Consider the following 19995-nt stretch of genomic DNA (forward strand, 5'->3'; position numbering starts at 1 on the left):
TTAGTCACTCAACCGACTGAGCCACCCAGGCACTCCTAGGGAAATTATTTTTCAATAATAGCTCTACTGAGATATAACTCACATGCCAGAAAATTTACACTTTAAAAGTGTAAAATTCAGTGATTTTCAGTATAGTCAGTATATTGTATACCACTCACCCCTATTTAATTCCAGAACTTTTTATCACCCCCCCAAAAAACATCCCATAGTCATTAAGAGTCACTGGCCATTTCCCCATTATCCCAACCCATAGTAAAATTAATCTATTTTCTCTCTATATGGATTTGCCTTTTCTGGACACTTCATATAAATGGAATCATACAATACATGGTCTTTTGTGTCTGGCTTCTTTCATTTAACATAGTGCTTTCAAGGTTCATTTATGTAACATGGTATCAGTACTTTATTTGTTTTTTATGGTTGAATAATATTCCTTTGTACGGATTATACCACCTTTGTTCATCCATTCAGCAGCTGACAGACATTTGGGTTGTTTCCACTTTTTGACTATTATGAATAACACTACCATGAACATTCATGTCTAAGTTTTTATATGGCCATATATTATCAGTTCTTTAAGGTATATACCTAAAAGTGGAATTGCTGGGTCATATGGCACGTTCATTTTAACATTTTGAGGAACTACCAAACTGTCTTTCCAAAGTGGCTGTACATTATACATCCCATCAATAATGTGAAAAGATTCAAATTTCTCCACATACTCACCAACATTTGATGTTATACCTTTTTATTACAGACATCCTAGTAACTATGAAGTGGTATCTTATTGTGGTTTGGATTTGCATTTCCCTAATAATCAATGATATTGAGAATTTTTTTCATGCACTCATTGGATGTTTGTATATCTTCTTTAGACAAATGCCTATTCAAATAATTTGCTGATTTTTATAATACTTTATTTATCTGTTTTTGAGTTGTAACAATTGTTTGTATATTCGAGATACAAGTCCCTCACAGCTATATCATGTGAAAAGATTTTCTCCCGTTATGTCAGAGTTGATTTTTCTCTTTCTTGATGATATCACTTGGCATAGCGTTTTAATTCTTGATAAAGTCTCATTTATATAATTTTTCTTTCCCCAGTTGTATGTTTCTCTGTGTTTCTATAATTGGATTTTAAAAATAACTTTTCCAGGGGTGCCTGGGTAGCTCAGCAAGTTGAGCATGGGACCCTTGATTTCAGCTCATGTCACGATCCCAGGGTTGTAGGATTGAGCCCCATGTCCAACTCCACACAGAGTGTGGAGCCTGATTAAGATTTTCTCTCTCTCTCTCTTCCTCTCCACCACTCATGCTCTCTCTCTAAAAACAAAAAAATTTTCCACCAATTAATTTCATGTAGTGAATTAAATAAGTTATTAAAAACATGAAACAACAATTGTGTTGTAGTTGTGGAGATGTTAAATGCAACACATTTGATTTTATAATGGTAACTTATGAGACTGCTTTTCATGATAAAGGTGTATACCTAGTCAACTTCAGTTTTTAAATCCACATTATGTCAGCAGTTCAATTATCACAATGATTTAGTCAAATCTGAAAGGGAACGGACTCCTCTGAAAATCACCATAAATAGTAACACACTCATATCATTTGACAATTGTTTCCCTTGCCCCAAATTTCACAGAACAGTTGTTCATGAATAAGGAGGGGAGGGAACATCACTTCTAAAATTATCCTGAACCTAGTAATATCAACCTGGGAAGGTCACCTCTCCTTCCTCCCGCCCCCAGAAGGGGGAACTAATTAGAATCAGGAAAAGTGAGAAAATGTGATTTGAAGTACTTTATATTTGAAAATAAAAATAAAATCTTAGTTTTATAATTCAAAATATAAAAGATGCAGTTTAACAAATATCTTCTAGGCTCTTAAGAGAAACATTGCAGAGGGGGGATGGATGAAGTAGGAGAAGGGGATTAAGAATGCACAAGGTGATGAGTTCTGAGTAAGGTGTAACATTGGTGAATCATATTGCACATCTGAAACTAATATAACACTGTATGTTAATTATACTCGAATAATAAAAAAGAATAGGAAATTCATCAGAAATGGCAAGGATGGGGGGAAATGGTGAGTTTTATATTTGTCCAAAAGAGATGTGAGTTTTAAAATGTTGGGAAACAGGGGCACCTGGATGGCTCAGTTGGTTAAGCTTCCGATTTTGACTCAGGTCATGATCTTACAGTTCTGTGAGTTCAAACCCCACAGCAGGCTCTGTGCTGACAGCTTGGAGCCTGGAGCCAGCTTCAGATTCTGTGTCTCCCTCTTTCTCTGCCCCTCCCCTGCCTGTGTTCTGTCTCTCTCTCAAAAATAAAATAAAACATTTTAAAAAAATGTTGGGAAATAGTGACCCAGTGGAATGAAGGATTGTTGTAAAGGGTCAAATCACAATGCTTCCACCCATCATTTAACCATGTTTAAATGTCTTTAAAGAGTAGATACTTAAGATAAACTAAAAGATAGTATTGTATAAAAAATATATATGGAGTAAAACTTGGTTCCATTCAATAATCAGTGTCCTCACATTAACTCAATTCCATAATCCCTGGGTCATTATATATAACTATGTGCTAAAAATTACATACCTTAAATACAGATATTAATTTTAATTAAGTCAGTGATTCATCTTCATAAAACGAGCAGGTTTTTTTCGAGCAGTTTTTTATAATAACTACAACCTACTGCTCTAGTTTAACCTTGTCCTATGGCTGATTCTTATTTTCACCAAAAACTGAAATTCACATGGATCATAATCTTATGATTATGTCTGGTGTCCAAACTATACCTATTTTCTAGAAGTCGTGTCACCTGTACATTTTAATTAGTTTTCAAAGAGATGGGAAATCTGAAAAATGACCCTTCAAAGAAAAATGAAAGTTTTTTTACATAAATATTATTTATATGGGACATAATTAAATATGGTGATTAATACATTTTCATTTTTGCCTCCTCTCAAAACCCCACTAAAACAGGGCAAAATAAATTAAGCAGGCATGAACCCAGAAGAATAAAGAAAGCAGCAATAGGTAACAAAGGCGAGATCTCCACAAAACTTTGGAAGCCCGAAAGCAAATCGGTGGATGGCACCTGTCATAGTAAACCAGAAAGTAAAATCTCCGCCTGCTGGGAGGATCAGCAATGAACAAGTTTGCACTGGTAAACCCTGGGATGGCTCAGGAATCGGAGGTGCTAGGTACTTCAGAAGCATGAATGCAGAGCAGGGCTAAAAGTGGAAAGAAAGTTGGTGGTGTTTGTGAGAAATAGACCCTCAAGCGGCACTGCATCCCCTGCCCCCCATGCAGGCAGAGAATCACCCCCGCTCCTTCGCTGGCAGAAGACAAAGAGGGGTTTCACCACATGGACTCTGATATTGGGGACACACCATCCAACCTAGGGCAGGGATAAAGTTTGTCCTGAAAAACGCAAGTGTAAATGTACACACGGAACTGAGAGACCCCCAGCCCCCTATCCCCTGCTCACGTCCCCTAAAACTGGCAGCCAGGGGTATGCTCCCAGGCAAGAGCTAAGCTTATTACAGTCTGCTGGGAAAATAGCCAGCCCCCTTTTCCCAATTCTGTAGATACTGATATTTGAGGTTCCCCTATGGAAAGGACAGGTTGACACCTATCAGGACCCACTGGGGTCCACTCACTAATAGGTTCCACCCAGGTATGTGGAGTTTCCTATAAGCCCTAGTGCCTCAGTCTTAAATATGAATAGACAAAGTTTGTCATAAATTTGAAACAATCTTTTGGTATGGAAAATAAAAACAAAAACAGAAATGCAGAGAAAACAGCTAATTCAAGAAAACTTCAAAATAAGAAGGTATTACATCCATGATACAAACAGATTATAAACATGGGATGTTTGGAAAACAAGAAAGCATTTGACAATAATATATGATGGCAGAAATGTAAATTTTAACATAATATTCAAAACTAAAGTTGAAGAAGTATCCCAGTAATTAAAAGGAAAAAAGACAATTAGAAAATTAGAAGAAAAATTATAAGACAAGTAGAGCATCATTCATTCATTCAGTCAGTCAACCAATACTCATTGAATGTCTGCTTTGTGCCAGACACTGGTCCAGATATTCAGGCTACAGCAGTAAACAAATCAGTAGAAGATCTCTGCCCTCTAAGATTTCACATGTTAGTTGGAGGAGTCATAAAATAAACAATAAACATAATAAATAATTAAATTATATTTTGGGAGACAATCCATGCTTTGGTCAAAACAAAAAAAAATAGAGCAGGGTAGGGTATTGGGAGCATGGAAGGGTTTTTTGCTGTTTCTTGTTTTCATTTTAAATAAGACGATCAGTGCATATCTGATTAAGAAGGAACATTTGAGCAAAGACAGGAAAGGGGCGAGAGGAACAAGAAGCAACAGCTAGTACAAAGGTTCTATGGTGGGACCTTCCGTGGCATGTTGAAGGAAGAGAAAAAGACCAGTGTGCTGGAGTACAGCAAGCTAAGAGGGGTTTAATAGGGGCTAGTGGCAGAGCAAGAGCAAGAATTCACACCCTAAGGGCCCTTATGGGCCAAGCTTTGACTCTTTTATTTGAATAAATATAGGGTACCACTGGAGGAGGTCCGGTAGAGGAATGCCCACTTTGGCTTTTAACATGACTATGTGGGGCACCTGGGTGGCTCAACTGGTTAAGTGACAACTTTGGCTCAGGTCATGATCTCAAGGTTTTTGAGTTTGAGCCCTGCAATCAGGCTCTGTGCTGACAGCTCAGACTGGAGCCTGCTTCAGATTCTGTGTGTATGTCTCTCTCTCTGCCCTCTTCTGCTGACTCTCTGTTTCTCTTTCTCTCAAAAATAAACATTTAAAAGCTTTTATTAAAATAAATAAATAAATAAGTAAAATGACCATGTGGCTGCGGGGCATTTGGGTGGCTCAGTTGGTTAAGCGTCTGACTTCAGCTCAGGTCATGATCGCATGGCTCAGCTTGTGAGTTCGAGCCCCGCGTTGGGCTCTGTGCTGACAGAGCCTGGAGCCTGCTTTGGATTCTGTGTCTCCCTCTCTTTCCACCCCTCCCCCACCTATGCTCTGCCTCTGTCTCTGTCTCTGTCTCTCTCAAAAATAAATAAACATTAAAAATTTTTTTAATAAAATGACTGTGTAAAAAAATAAAATAAATAAAATGACTATGTGGCTACAAGGTGGAAGCACAGAAATCCAAGAGCAAGGCATCACAGTGACCCAGGTGAGAGACAGTGCTAGCTGGAACCAGACTACTAACAGTGGAGTGGGCCTCTTAGGGGACAATGCAGATGTCGATAAATTTAAGAAATCAGTAGTGGTAAATAAAATACAAGTACAACCGCTGCTGAGCAAAAATATTGTATAACTGAAATAGCAGAAGAAATCTCAGAGCATCCAATGGAAAGCAGGAACAGAGAACAGAGTTCATGGATTCAGGCATATAGAACAGAGCTTTGGGGTGTCTGGGTGGCTCAGTCAGTTAGGCGTCTGACTTCGGCTCAGGTCACGATCTCATGGTTCATGAGTTCGAGCCCCAGGTCGGGCTCTGTGCTGACAGCTCCGAGCCTGGAGCCTGTTTCAGATTCTGTGTCTCCCTCTCTCTCTGTCCTTTCCCTGCTCATACTGTCTCTCTCCACCTCTCAAAAAATGAAGAAATGCTAAAAAAAAAAAAAAAAAAAAAGAACAGAGCTTTGAATTTGTTGAATTTATTTTTATTTATTTCTGACTAGTCTATATTTCCTCAAATAAACTCATATTACTTTTTAAATGTTAAAGAGCTTGCTTTTGCTCTTAGGGTCAGGTCCTGTTGTGAGTCACTTTGGAAAACTGGACGTGAACCTGAGAACTACCTCACCTGCCCAGAGTTCGGCATATAGTAGCAGAACGGGGATTGAGGGGAGGGAGTGGTTAAAGCGAGAAGGAAGGAGGAGGAGGCCCACCTCTGTGATCTTGCTCATTAACTGGTTCTGCAGACCTTACTCAAAGTTTCCCTCCCCGAGGTGCTCCCAGCACAGAGCTGGCTCAGTGCTTCCCCAAAACAAGGCGGAACGCCCAGAACAGGGGCCACAGACTCAAATACTTTTGAGGTCAGCCAAGTAACGGATGTGGCAAGGTTGAAACTGTTCAGTCATATTATAACTCGGGAGGGCGGAGAAAATGCACGTCTTAGGTTGGTTATCCAGAAACAGGCCTGGTGTGTAAGTGATTTACTAAGGAGGCCCCTCAAGAAACCAGGGAGGGGATGGAGGATGGACAGGAGAGGGGAAGAAACCAAGCAAAGGTTCAACGTCAGAGTCTGCACCTGCAGGTGAGGTAGCTCCTGGAGCCCACGTCCAGTTTCCAAAGCAAATCACTGCAGGGCCTGACCTTTAACACAAAAGCAGAGAAGCGAAAAGAGGTAATGAGCGCTCCTGCAATTTCTTTGAGTCTACTTAATAAGATCTCCTTCATGATTCCCTACCCATTGGTTTGTGGTGGGGGTACAGAGCAGAGAAAGAGTTTAAAAAAAAAAGGAACTGTTAGTTCTATCTGGCTTAAAGGTTCTCATCTGTTCACTTGGTGTAGTCAGTCTTTTTAGGTGGGCTTGGCCTTCTCAGATAGAAATATTTACTTGTTCACTTGCCCCACCCCTCCCTCCTTGCTTCTCTTCTTAAGGTGGTATCTTGAACTGTAGGGGGTCGAGTATGCTTTCTACAACTCCTATGACAGAGAAGGGCTGGGGGATCCAGTTGAGGAGTCCTTTGACTTCTCTGGCCTCTGGGATGACGGCTCTTAGTCCCTCTGTAACTCCCCCAGATGTCATTCATCCCTGGTTTGGTCTCTGTCAGTTTGATCACAGTCTGGGGTGATTCCCTCCTGACTTGGTGTCAATCACACTGGCCTCCACCAGCTGTAGATCCTGGGGTCTGTACCATGTTGTCCTTCCATCTTTTGGGCTCAGCAGCCGCAGGCTTATTTACTGCTTACTTACTATCCACTCATTCAAGTCTTAACTCACCCCACACTGGTGTGGGGAGCACCAGAGGCAAAAAATGTGTTGTGGCAAAAAACAATTTTTATTGTGGTAAAATTATATATAACTTGAAATTTGTCGTTTAAACCATTTTAAATGTCAAATTCAGTAGCATTAATTCAATTCACTGTATTATACAACCATGACCACTATTTCCAAAACTTTTTCAACGTCCCTAATAGAAATTCTGATTTCCCCTTTCCCCCAGCCCCTGGTCATCTCCCACCTACTTTCTATCTCTCTGAATAGAGATATTCTAGATATTTCTTGTTAGTAGAGTCATACAATATTTGTTCTTTTGTGTGTCTGGCTTATTTCACTTAGCACAACGTCCTCAAGTTTCATCCATGTTGCAGCATGTGTTGGAACTTTATTCCTTTTTATGATTGGATTATGTTCTGTTGTATGTATATACCTCATGTGGTTTATGCATTCATCTCTTGGTGGACACTTGGGTTGTTTCCACCTTTGGCTATTGAGAATAATTCTGCAGTGAACACTGGTGTACATGTATCTGATTGAGTCCCCATTTTCAATTCTCTGGGGTAAGAATTCTTTGGGGTAGTAGCAGATTTTTGGGTCACATGGTCATTCTCTGTTTGAGGAACTAACTGCTAAACTGTTTTCCACAGCAGCTGCATCATTTTATAGTCTTTTTTTTTTTTTTGAGAGAGAGACCACACACACACATACATGCAGGCAGGGGAGGGGCAGAGAGAGAAGAAGAGGGAATCCTAAGCAGGCTCCATGCTCAGGGCTAAATCCTGATGCGGGGCACCATCCCACGGCCCTGGGGTCATCATTAAAGCTGAAATCAAGAGTTGGACGCTCGAACGACTGAGCCACCCAGGAACCCAGATTTATATTCTTACCAACAATTTATGAGAATTCCAATTTCTCCACATCAACACTTGTTATTTTGTTTGTTTGTTTTTGTAATTTTTTTAAAATAAGAGCCATCTTAGTAGGTATGAAGAGGTTTTGATTTGTATTTCCCTACTGACTGATGAAGTTGAACACTTCTCAAGTGTTTATTGGCGATTTGTGGATCTTCTTTGGAGAAATGTCTATTCAAGTTCTTTGCCCATTTTTAAATCATGTTGCCTGTCCTTTTGTTACATGCAGATTTTAAGAGAAGTATGAGGACAAGAGACCCTTGTGCCTTCAGTGAGGGCCTTACAGAGTCCAGACGGCTCACATCCCGGACTGAGTGTCTCTCATGTCTCTGTATTCTTTCCTCAATTCTCGGTGCTAAAAAAGGTTGTGCTAGGGGCGCCTGGGTGGCGCAGTTGGTTAAGCGTCCGACTTCAGCCAGGTCACGATCTCGCGGTCCGTGAGTTCGAGCCCCGCGTCAGGCTCTGGGCTGATGGCTCGGAGCCTGGAGCCTGTTTCCGATTCTGTGTCTCCCTCTCTCTCTGCCCCTCCCCCGTTCATGCTCTGTCTCTCTCTGTCCCAAAAATAAATTAAAAAAAAAAATGTTGAAAAAAAAAAGGTTGTGCTTTTCTATTCATTTTCCTATAATATACTCTCTTTCTGACATTAAGAGTGATAGGTAAATTCCATAGGTAAATTGGGTTTTCCTGGCCTAAGCCAAGTTACCGCATTTTTTTCATTTGGATATTCTTTGCTATTTTAAAACTCTTTCTATCCAGGTAGAAGAATGCCTCTGATTCTGCACTTAGACAGGCAAAAGAGAATGGCATGTTAATAATGTTCAAAGTATTATTTCCATGACACATAAATGAGTTAGGCCTGGCCTTAGTGGTGTGTGTGTGTGTGTGTGTGTGTGTGTGTGTGTGTGTGAGTGCACACGTGTGATGGTAGCTATAAACTCCATCTAAAGCTGTACTTCTCAAATTTTAATATATATTAAAATCACCTGGGTATGATCCTTGGTTTACAAGACCTTTAACAAGCTTCCAGTTGACAGTAATGCTGCGGGTCTGTGGTTTATCCATTGATGAGCAAGGTTTTAGAGGATAACTTACACATTAGAAACTTTTTGTGAATATGCCCTCAAGTAGTTCATGGACCAAATATGGGTTTAACAAACAGTTTCCATGCTTGAAAAATGAAGGGATATGCTAGATCACTGAAGATTTCCACAAGGTACCTAGTACAGGAATCTCAAACTCAAGTGCTTATAGGCATCAGTCTGGGTTCAATGGAGACCATTAGGCTGGAGAATTTCTGCGTGTGGACAGTGCACTCTGCTCTTGAACTCTAGCTGATGGTTCCCAGGCAGAAATGCTGGCACAGAGTGTCCATACTGTCCAATTTCTTAAAGAGAATTGGGATATAGAAATTTTTGTGTGTGAAATCCTCTAACTTCTATATTTTCCATTAATTTTTTTCCAAGCATCCTTCAAGCTAAAATAAGTCTGTTGGCCAGATGCGAACTTTGGGGTGCTTGCTTACTCTCTCTGGTCCAGTGTTTTGCCAGACCCTGGAGAGATGTTTTTAAAAAAGGACCTGGTTTCAGCTACTAAGATAAGTGTGGCCTTGTTGAGAGCTAAGACGGATGCATATGAGATAGCCAGGAAGCAATGCAAAGATGTGTGTCTGCAAGTGTGAGGAAAAAAAGATCTAAGCCGCTTAAGGAGGCTATGAAACCAAGCCCCAGTCAGACCGCAGAAACTATCCCAGAGCTGAATCTTATGATTTGTAGAAATGTCCTATGGATGGAAAATAGCTATTTATTTTGTCTTAATGGGTTAATTAGTGATGATGGATAGACAGTGGAGCTATTACTGTTCAGTACCAACTTTGATAGTTGAGTAGGTAACAGTGACTTGAGGCAATTCTGGTTTATGAAATAAGGGGGGCTGCAGGGCAGCTGGGTGGCTCACTCGGTTGGGCATCTGACTTAGGCCTAGGTCGTGATCTCGCTGGTCCTGAGTTCTAGCCCCAGGTTGGGTTCTGTGCTGACAGTGTGGAGCCTGGAACCTGTTTCAGATTCTGTGTCTCCCCCTCTCTCTCTGCTCCTCCCCCACTCACACTGTCTCTCTCTCTCTCAAAAATAAATAAACATTAAAGAAAGAAAGAAAGAAAGAAAGAAAGAAAGAGAAAGAAAGAAAGAAAGAAAGGGTGCTGGGTGGCTTATCTGGTTAAGTGTCCAACTCTTGGTTTTAGCTCAGGTCATGATCTCATGGGTTTGTGAGTTTGAGGCCCACGGTGGGCTCTGTGCTGACAGCTGTGGAGCCTGCTTGGGATTCTCTGTCTGTCTGCCTCTCTCTCTCTCTCTGCCCCTTCCCCTCTGACATTCTGTTTCTCTCTCAAAATAAACAAATAAATGTTAAAAAAAAAATAGATTCATCTGCAAATATTAGTGGAATCTGTCATGAATACTACAAGAAACAGAGTCTTGCAGAAAGAAAAAGATTTTCTAAATATTGTATGGTTTGCAACTGTCTTCAGTATTATGGAAACATACAAATGGTATTATGATCATTATCTGAAAAATGGAGTCACAAAACTTCATTTGAATAAACAGATGGGGTGTGGTAGGCTGAAAAATGCATCCCCCCCCAAAGGTGTCCTTGTCCCAGTTCCTGGAAATTGTGGATGTGTTAACTTATATGGTAAGTAGTACTTTGCTGGCATGATTAAGTTAAGGATTTTGAGGTGGGAAGATTATCCTGCATTATCTAGGTGGTACAATGTAGTCATAAAGGTCTTTATAAGAGGGAGGCAGGAGGATCAGAGTCAGAAAGGGAGAACTGGAGGACGAGGCCATGAACCAAGCAGTGCAGGCAGTCTCCGGAAGCTAGAAAAGACAAGGAAACAGATTTTCCCCTAGGACCCCAAGAAAGGACATAACCCTGCTGACACCTTGTTTTTAGTCCATTGAGATTACTTGGGACTCCTGACCTCCAGAAGCCCAACATAATAAATTTGTATTGTTTTGAACCATTAAGTTTGTGGTAATTTATTATAGCAGCAATAGGAAATTAATACAGATGACAAAGAGATACAGAAGACATGAAGTATGAAAGTTTCTGAAATTTTTTAAGTCTCAAACATAAACAGAGGAAAGTGGTTTTCTATTTATGATACTCTTGTCACTTGCTGTCTAGAATATTTTTTATAGTTAAAATGATTTCTTGTGATATACCAAATCTCTATTGACTTGCATGCAAAATAGGAGTGACATTTTTAATACACTGCCATGTGATGAAATTATGTCAGAGAAACTAAATCAAAAGAGACAATAAATGTTAATGTGGTTAGCAAAATGCCTTATAGCAAGTGCTCATTAAATGTTAGTTCCCTTCTATTTGTCCTTACAGAGCTTAGATCTTGAGTAATAAAAGCATAATATTTATACATGTTGTTGTCATGCTTGAAGTTTGTTTTTTTTTTATCATACAGCAGTTTTTTTAGCTTGATTGAGATACGTAAAACATTGTGTAAGTTTAAAGTAACAACGTGATGATGTGATACATGTGTATATTGCAAAATGATTACTACACACAATAGGGTTAGTTAACACCTCCATCACCTCACATAATTACCTTTTCTCTTTTTTTATTTCTTTGGTGAGAATATTTCAGATTTATCCTAGCAGTTTTCAAGTATATAAAACAGTATTGTTAAATATCATCACCAAGCTGTACATTAGATCTCTAGAACTTACTCATCTTACAAGTGGAAGTTTGTACCCTTTGACTAACATCTTCTCATTACCTCTACCCCATGCAATTGTTTTATTGTATGGCATGAATGTACTGAAATCTTAATTTACTACATCAATAAATAGAAAAATGAAGTTAGCTAGTCTTGTTGGAAAACACTAGGCAATTAAAGGTTCAGTCTGAAACAGACAAAAGAATGGGATGAAACTTACTTATTTTTGACTTAATAGTTGCCAGAATTAATCGAATCATAAATGTGCATAATTTCTTTTCATTTGGAATTTTATTTTATTTATTTTTTAAAAAATTTTTTTTTCAACGTTTTTTATTTATTTTTGGGACAGAGAGAGACAGAGCATGAACGGGGAAAGGGCAGAGAGAGAGGGAGACACAGAATCAGAAACAGGCTCCAGGCTCCGAGCCATCAGCCCAGAGCCTGACGCGGGGCTTGAACTCACGGACCGCGAGATCGTGACCTGGCTGAAGTCGGACGCTTAACCGACTGCGCCACCCAGGCGCCCCTCATTTGGAATTTTAAAGCACCTATTCTTAGCAGTTCTTTAATATTAATTTCATGTTAAATGAATCATTATGAAATATGAGGAAAAATATTTTCAAGCCATGTGCTCATTTAAAAATATAATTTATTACTTTCTGCAGGCAATAAAAATATGCTATATTAGTTACAACATACCATGATGGGTGGGAATGCATGTTCCATATAGGAATGCATTTTTACTGAACTAAAGAAAATCAGATTAACACTGCCTTAATATGTGTATACTTTTTGAAACACAATGTATCATTGCTCAATGAAAAAAAGATTTTTGTTTTCTGGGAATTCTGTGTCAGAGATTGTACAATGATAACGTCATTTCCCCATTCTACAATGTTGACAGAATTTAAGCAAGTGGTTATGAGAGTCCCTTGCCTTCCTCTCTCTTGGTGTGGTTTAGGTCCCCTCCCCTACCTTTATTTGAAATGTGCTATTCTCTTGAGTTAATCTCATTTTAACAAATATATGTCTATTGACCTATGCTGCTGGAAAACAAGGTGTTCATTAATTAAAGGCAGACTCCCTTCCCTAGAATAAACTTCACAAGACCAGAGAATATATATATATATTTCACCATGTTAATCCCAGACCCTGCTAATAGTGCCTCAGCTGAGTTCAGCTATAAGCAACAGAGATCTAAAATAATGCTAGTGGAAACAGATTTATTTTTCTTTATTGTAAAAGAGCTCAGTTTTAGGCAAACTAGGTGACTCCCATGATTACTGGGGACCCAGAATCCTTCTACTTCTTTTGCCCTGCCATCCTTACTCCATGACTATCATCCTTGAGGATACCTTATGTTCCAACACTGCTGGAACTCCAGCCATCTTGCCTGACATTAGTTAGGAAACAGCTGAAAGGGGAAAAGCGCTAAAATGAAAAAGCTCTTTGCCCTTTTCTACCTTTCAAGAAGCCTTTCTGAAGGTCTCCAACAGTTTCCCTGTATCTTTCACTGGCTACAATTTAGTTACATGGCCTCCTAATAGCAAGGGCGTCTGGGAAATGTAGTTTTGTTTTGTTTTTAAACTGGGCACATTGCCTTGCTAAGTAGTGTTCTCATACCAACAAGGGGAGGAAGTGGTAAAATGAGATCAATAAGGACAATGTAATAATTTTTTTGTGAAGCAAATTTATTGAATTAACAAGAATATTCCTTGATACTTATACCCCCCTTTTCTTAAATTTAAAAATGTTTTTTAAAAACTGAAATGATGGTAATTTTCTTTTTCCCTCCTAAAGTCTTTACTTGACCAGATAAAAAGTTGTTAACTGTTAGTCTTCTAGTATTGTTGACATTTTACTGGTCCAAGAAATTAAAAATCTACGGAATTCCTGGGACTGTATAGGTGACCTAGATTTCTGGGTTCCAAGATACTCAGATGGATCTGTCTTCAACATAGCCTATGTGCTTCATGCCTTCTGCTTGGAAGTTCTCACCAGTGCTTAATTTATGAAGTAGCCTCAGCCAGTGCTAATGCTTAGAGACAGAGGAGCTGCCACCTCCAGGTCCTTAAGGATTTCTTTTGTGAAAATGAATAAACGTCATTTAAAATGGAGTCGGGGGTGCCTGGGTGGCTCAGTTGGTTAGACGTCTGACTTTAGCTCAGGTCATGATCTAGCTATCCATGAGTTCAAGCCCCATGTAGGGCTCTGTGCTGACAGCTCAGAGCCTGGAACCTGCTTCAAATTGTGTCTCCCTCTCTCTCTGCCCCTTCCCTGCTTGCACTTTGTCTCCCTCTCAAAAATAAACATTAAAAAAAAAAAAAAGGACTTAAAATGGAATCAGTAGGTTAGAAGGGGGAGCTCTCACCCTACCATTTGTCCTCTATTGCAGACCCCAACAGAACTAAGCCTATAGTTTCTTACCTCAACAGGAGGAAGATTTTCTCCTGTCCCAGCAACAGTCCAGCCAATGAGAGACTGTCGCAACTCAACCAATGAAAAGTGACTACACTTGGAACTCCCACTTTGGACTTTTTATTTATAACAGCACCTCCTAATTCCCCCTCCCTCCTTTTTTCTATGAAAGAGTCTTTCTCTCCTTTGTTCTTCAGATTTGCCTATGGTTTTGCAGAAGCTTGCATGTTTCAAATTGCAGTTCTCTGCTGTTTCCAAATAAACTTTTTTTTTTCTGGTCAAATAACTGACAGTTTTATTTTTAACGTTAACACTCTGCAGCAAGTGAGAGAAACTCTTTGAAAGATTAAAGGAGTAATTGTTGTGAGGATATGGGGGAATCTCGTGGAGAGCTATGAACAGAAAAATAGTCAGTTCGCCTTACAATTGGGCTTTAAAAAAGTTAGGAATGGAAGCTACCTGTATTTCTCATGGCATGATGTGGCCTTTCAACTTTTTTTGCTTTTCTTGGTGAACCAACTTTCTTTACTCCTTACATATTTTTTCTTTCCCCAGTAAGTTTGGTTGGCATGGGGGTTTGGCTCCTGTGGTATAGAAGAGGTACAGTCTCTCAGTTCTGCCATTCCAAATTCCCCAGCAATAGCTTCATTGAATCAGTGCGGGTCAGGTTAGCATTCCATTGCAAGGAGTGAGGCAATTAGTACAAATGTGTCCTCCTAAGGTGCAGTCTTTCAGCAGCCCCTAGAGAGTGAGCATGTGAAGGGAGGGAGATGTACCCGCAATAGTTAAAATACATTTCCATTTTTCCATTAATTTCCACCTCTGGCTGCCCTCTGTTTCCTGATCTCAGGTGCTTTTCCCCTATCAGGGTGGGAGATCAAAGACTTTCACTATTACTTGCACCATTTCTTAAAGCATTTTGTGCACATTCTTATTGTTTCCTTCTAATTCCATGTACATTTTCGAAGACGGAATGCTTTAAGAGGAAAGCAATGTGGTGATTACCATGTATCAGCCTCCAGGGTCACATCATCTCCTCCCCCACTTCTGCTCCACCAAGAACTTAGAAAAGTGCTCTAGTTCTCAGCCTGGGGCATGAGCAAGAACACAGCAAGTGGTAATAAGCAAAGCACCAGAGGAAATCTATCTGGATTTGAAGGTGCAACACCTGCTAGTAGAGTAGCAGGAAGTAGAGCTCTGCATCAGGGAAATTGGAATACTACCTACCACACAAGATCCCGGTAATAAGAAAATAATCACCCTAAGGAATCAGCCCAGTGCCTGGGACTTAATAAACACTCATTAAGTATTCACAGTTGAAATACCAGAGGCAAGTATCAGAGCAGGGGACAATACAGTGTCAAGGCATCAAACGAAAGTTGAAAACTAGGTGCGTGTCTGGACTAACCCTGGAAATATGAGTCTTACTACAATAGCTACAATCCAAGACAGTTGATCCTATTTGTTGTTGAATTTTAAAGATTTGATATCAAGAACTTTCTTTAAAGTTTATTTGGGGCGCCTGGGTGGCTCAGTCGGTTGAGCGCCGACTTCGGCTCAGGTCATGATCTCGCGGTCCGTGAGTTTGAGCCCCTCTTCGGGCCCCTGTGCTGACAGCTCAGAGCCTGGAGCCTGTTTCAGATTCTGTGTCTCCCTCTCTCTGACTCTCCCCCGTTCATGCTCTGTCTCTCTCTGTCTCAAAAATAAATAAATGTTAAAAAAAATAAATAAAAGAGCTAAAGTTTATTTATTTTGAGAGAGAGAGCGCGAACACACATAGGGGAGGGGGACAGAGGGGGAGAGGATCCCAAGCAGGCTCTATGCTGTCAGCAGGGCTCACTCACAAACCATGAGAGTATGAACTGAGCAGAAATCAAGAGTCGGGTGTTTAACCAACTGAGCCACCAGGTGCCTCTGATATAAGGAACTTTGCAGCACTCAGCTGTGATGTTTTCCCCTCCAGAATATATTCTAATGGATAGATCCCATTAGAATAAATTCTAATTATTTCTAGGAATGAAGTAATTTTCACCTACACATGATATTTTTCATTTTGCCACATTATTTATGATTAGACTCTGTACTAATTGTTTCTAGACCCAAACAATTGGGTTTCTAGAGGTACACACACTCAATTTTGTGTGCCAATTAAAACTAGGATTTTTATTTAGGTATTTGTTTCTCAGGAAACTTTTCAGGCATTTTACAAAAAGTTCATTTCATTACTGCTTAAAGTATTTGGATAGTTCTATGCATATGGATGCCAAATAAAATGAGTATTTATAAGTCTCCATAAATTTACATTTATGTATTTATACATGTTACTAATTTAGGTCTAAACTAGGCCTAAACATGACATCTTTTCATCTACTGTAAAGTTGAATTAGTCTAGCAACGCTTTATTAACCACTGAATCAAAACCACATATAACTGCAATATGGCAAGACTTCAATTATTAATACTATAAATACTAGAAAAGGACCTGAATACCACAATATTTTCTCTAAAGAAATAAATGGCTTGTTTCCCTTGCCAGTAGAAGCAAGTCTTTAAACATTAACTTGCTCACATTTGTCCCCACAAACACAAGGACTTTCTTCTTATGGCCAAGGTACCATGATTAGTGTCATTCAAGCATGTATCTAACACAGGCTCTGCTTTGGATTTACCCACAAAGAACTATGCACATTAGTATAGCACAGACCTCTTTAGCGGGAAGGGTATATTTTCAAGAATGAATTCCTTAATACAGTTGCAGATCCTGCCAATTTTGTCTCAAATTCCCAATTGGGTTCCTTTTGGATCTCCCTTTATGGGAGGGAAAAAAAAAGATTGTTGCTACTGATGAGGCTTTTGGGGTGATAGTGGGGTTCATGGGGTCTGGAGCTGATGGCCAAGAAGGAATTCTTGAGACGTCTTTGGTGCAAAAATGGTGATTTTACTAAAGCACAGGGACAGGACCCATGGGCAGGAAGAGCTGCCCTGGACCCTGCAAAGAGACAGGTTACATTTAGGAGTTGGGGAGGTAAAGTCAAGGGGAACTTTCCAATGAGATTTTCATATGCTAAAGAAGACTCACAGGATACTGGAGGCCCAGCTTATTGCCAAGCCAAGGTTGTTCTTCCCTCTAGCAAAGCATTAAGACAGTAGGGAGTTCCTGGAGAAACATTTCGCTCTGCCTGCCTCAAGTATGTGTCAGAGCTGCAGGTTATAAATAAATTTAATTTTATCTACCATTTCCTTCTGCTTTTGTTTCCCACATCACTACCACTAACCTACAGGCTTTGTCACTTACAACTTGTGTAAATTTGCTAAAATTACCTAATCCCTGTATTCAATTTATTCTTAGGTAAAATGGGTATTCCTTCATCATAGAAGGCTGGAAGTGCTTGAGTATTTTCATTACATGCATACACTGCTTTGCAGTAAGTTGTTTTGAAAGCAACTATTAAATTGTAGTTTTAAGATTATAAAGCACTGATTTAAAAAAAAATCTAAAGCTTAAGGTTAGATCCCTGATTATTTCTTCTTACAATTTAAACACCTATGAAAAACCTCCATACACTTCTAAGTTAAAGAATAAAAAGAAAAAAATTCACCAAGACGAGGTAACATTAAGAGAAATGGAAGTTTACCGAAAATGTTTTTATTTAAGTGGTTTCGTTGAACTGATCTGAAAACAAACACACTGTATGGAATTGATTGGGAGGGGATGGGTAGGATTATTAAGCCCCCCAAAGATTCCTTATTTCTGTATGACCACAGCTAGCAAACCATATTCTAGTCCGTGTTTAGAGGTTTTACCCCTGGACAAAGACTCAGTTTCTCTTTTAAAAAAACGATTCCCATTTTACCTCTTCCGCATTTTGGGCTGAGTCTTGCAATACCTGGGCAGCAACCTGATTAATAACCCCAAGTTTTTCCTCCCCGGTCCTTCCTGCCATCTGATTCTCGGCCGTGAACCCAACAGCGATCCCGCGAAAACTAAGACATCCGCCTCTTCCCCCACAGGTCCTGCAGCGCGCTCGGCTAACTTCCGGCCGAGCCGGGGCTGGCCCCCGCCCCGCCCCCACAAGCGCGAGATTCGTCGCAATTTTCCCGCGATGCCGCGGGGGCGCGCGGCACCGCTCGCCAGGCCCCAGGGTGCACTGCGGGGAAGAGCGCGTGCGCGCGGCTCCACTGCCGAGCGACCGCGGGAAAATTCCAAAAAAGTCAAACAAAACAAAAAACCAGTACGGGGCAAAGCCAAACTTGCAAGCCACAGAACCCGGGCGGAGGCGTCCTTTCTGCCACTGCCCAAACTGCTGAAGCAGCTCTGGCTGGCGCAGACCACCCGGTAAGCGAGAGGCCGCAGAACGAGAGCAAAGACGGCTGATTCCCTCGGGGGTCTGGCCGACACGTCAGCCGAAGGGTGGAGGTAGGGTAGGGGGAGGGTAGGGAGGGAAGACTCGCGAGAACGTTCGCCGCGCTTTGCGCATCTAGTTAGGTGAGCTGAGCCCCGGCCGTGTGCAGGGGCTGAGGGGAGGAGGTGGGTAGGGGCTTGAGGTGGTGCCAGCCCGCGGAGGGGCGGAGCGGCGGGCCAGGGGCGTGGCCAAAGAGTGGGCAGGCCTGGGGGGTGGGTCCGGCGTAGGGGTCACGCGGAAGAGAGCCCCCGGAATGGTGAGAACTGGGAATAGGCGCTTTGGTTCTTTTGGTTCATTGAGTGCTGGCAGCTATGTCTACTTAAAAGGAGAGGAGCAAAGGTGAATTTCTTCGCCCCGGATCCGTGGGAGCTGTGAAAAGCTCTCCTCTTCTACCCCATCACCCTCTACAGCTGGCCGCTTGCTCTCCGTCGCCCTGCCTCTAGGGCGTTGGGAGGGGGCGAGCCTGTTACCCCTCTTGCCTTCCAGGTCTTTTGTCGCTGAAGGGCAGGAAGGTTCTCATGGGTGATTGTCTCCTTGCAACTTTCTTTGACCGCCAGGCCAAATCACGTCCAAAGCCCTGATATTTTGGGGGGTTGTTGTTTGTTGGCTTGCTTTTTTGTATTTACGTGGGCGCTTTTACAACCGTGAACCCTCTGTGGTCATCGTGTATGGGCTAAAGGTTTGGAGGGCAAAAGATTAGGAGTTTTTGAAACATGACAAATTTGGGACCAGAATTTCGAAAGAGGCCGAGGAATTTTCCAGCAAAGACCCCCATGTGCCAGTGATTTTGTCCTAATCTGAAACTCCCGTGCTCCAGCTTTCATTTGTAACTTCTGTCCCATTTAGTGCATCTTAACTGTGATATGATTGACTTACCATTTATCACATGAGCAGGGCACTTTTGGGCCACCCAACTTCAGCTATTTATGGATGTCACTCACCCTCAGTGATGTGCAGCTCAGAACCTTTTCTCACTATCCTCTTCAGGAGGGGAGGAAAGGTTGTTACAAATGGTAGAATTCATACCATGTGTTGGGATCATTTATTACATAAACATATAGAAAACATGTTCATTGTGACTTTATCCATTAAACTTAAATTGATGTTTCAAAATAATGGGTTGTGCCAGATTCACATGGAAATAAGCATTCATATGTGTATACAAGAAAGACTGCATCAAAACAATTTGCTTTTCCTAGTTTTATCAGAGGCCTTTTTCTGTAAAAGTTAGGTCCTGCTTCTTTAGAATTGGACTAATTATACTTTAGTATATATTACACTTTAATTCATTTTTTCATTATTCATTCCTATTCTTGTTTTCTTGAAAAACATTTACCAGAAGTCCAGAAAAGAAAGGCAAACTCTATATTGGAATTTTTTGTTCTCTAATAAAAAGCATTAACTTGATTGATTGGCTGGGTGTGGAAGATGTGTTGCTGCATGTATGTGAAACTGTGCATGTACATTTTAAAATAAATGGTATTTTAAACCAGTTCCATATTTCAGCAAGTAGTTCCA

The 19995-nt window shown here is 40.7% G+C and overlaps 1 protein-coding gene across 4 annotated transcripts in view; it reads left to right on the plus strand.

Annotated features, from left to right (window-relative positions):
- Positions 1 to 18219: 18219 nt before the first annotated feature.
- FANCC (FA complementation group C) overlaps positions 18220 to 19995 on the plus strand; it is a 264563-nt gene continuing 262787 nt past the window's right edge. For all 4 annotated transcript variants that reach the window (XM_058695498.1, XM_058695504.1, XM_058695505.1 and 1 more), the window contains exon 1: positions 18220 to 18410. The gene's annotated coding sequence lies outside the window, so the exon portion shown is untranslated. The remainder of the gene's footprint in view (positions 18411 to 19995) is intronic.

Source organism: Neofelis nebulosa, chromosome 12 (assembly GCF_028018385.1).
Source record: "Neofelis nebulosa isolate mNeoNeb1 chromosome 12, mNeoNeb1.pri, whole genome shotgun sequence".
In the NCBI taxonomy this organism is placed as follows: Eukaryota; Metazoa; Chordata; class Mammalia; order Carnivora; family Felidae; genus Neofelis; species Neofelis nebulosa.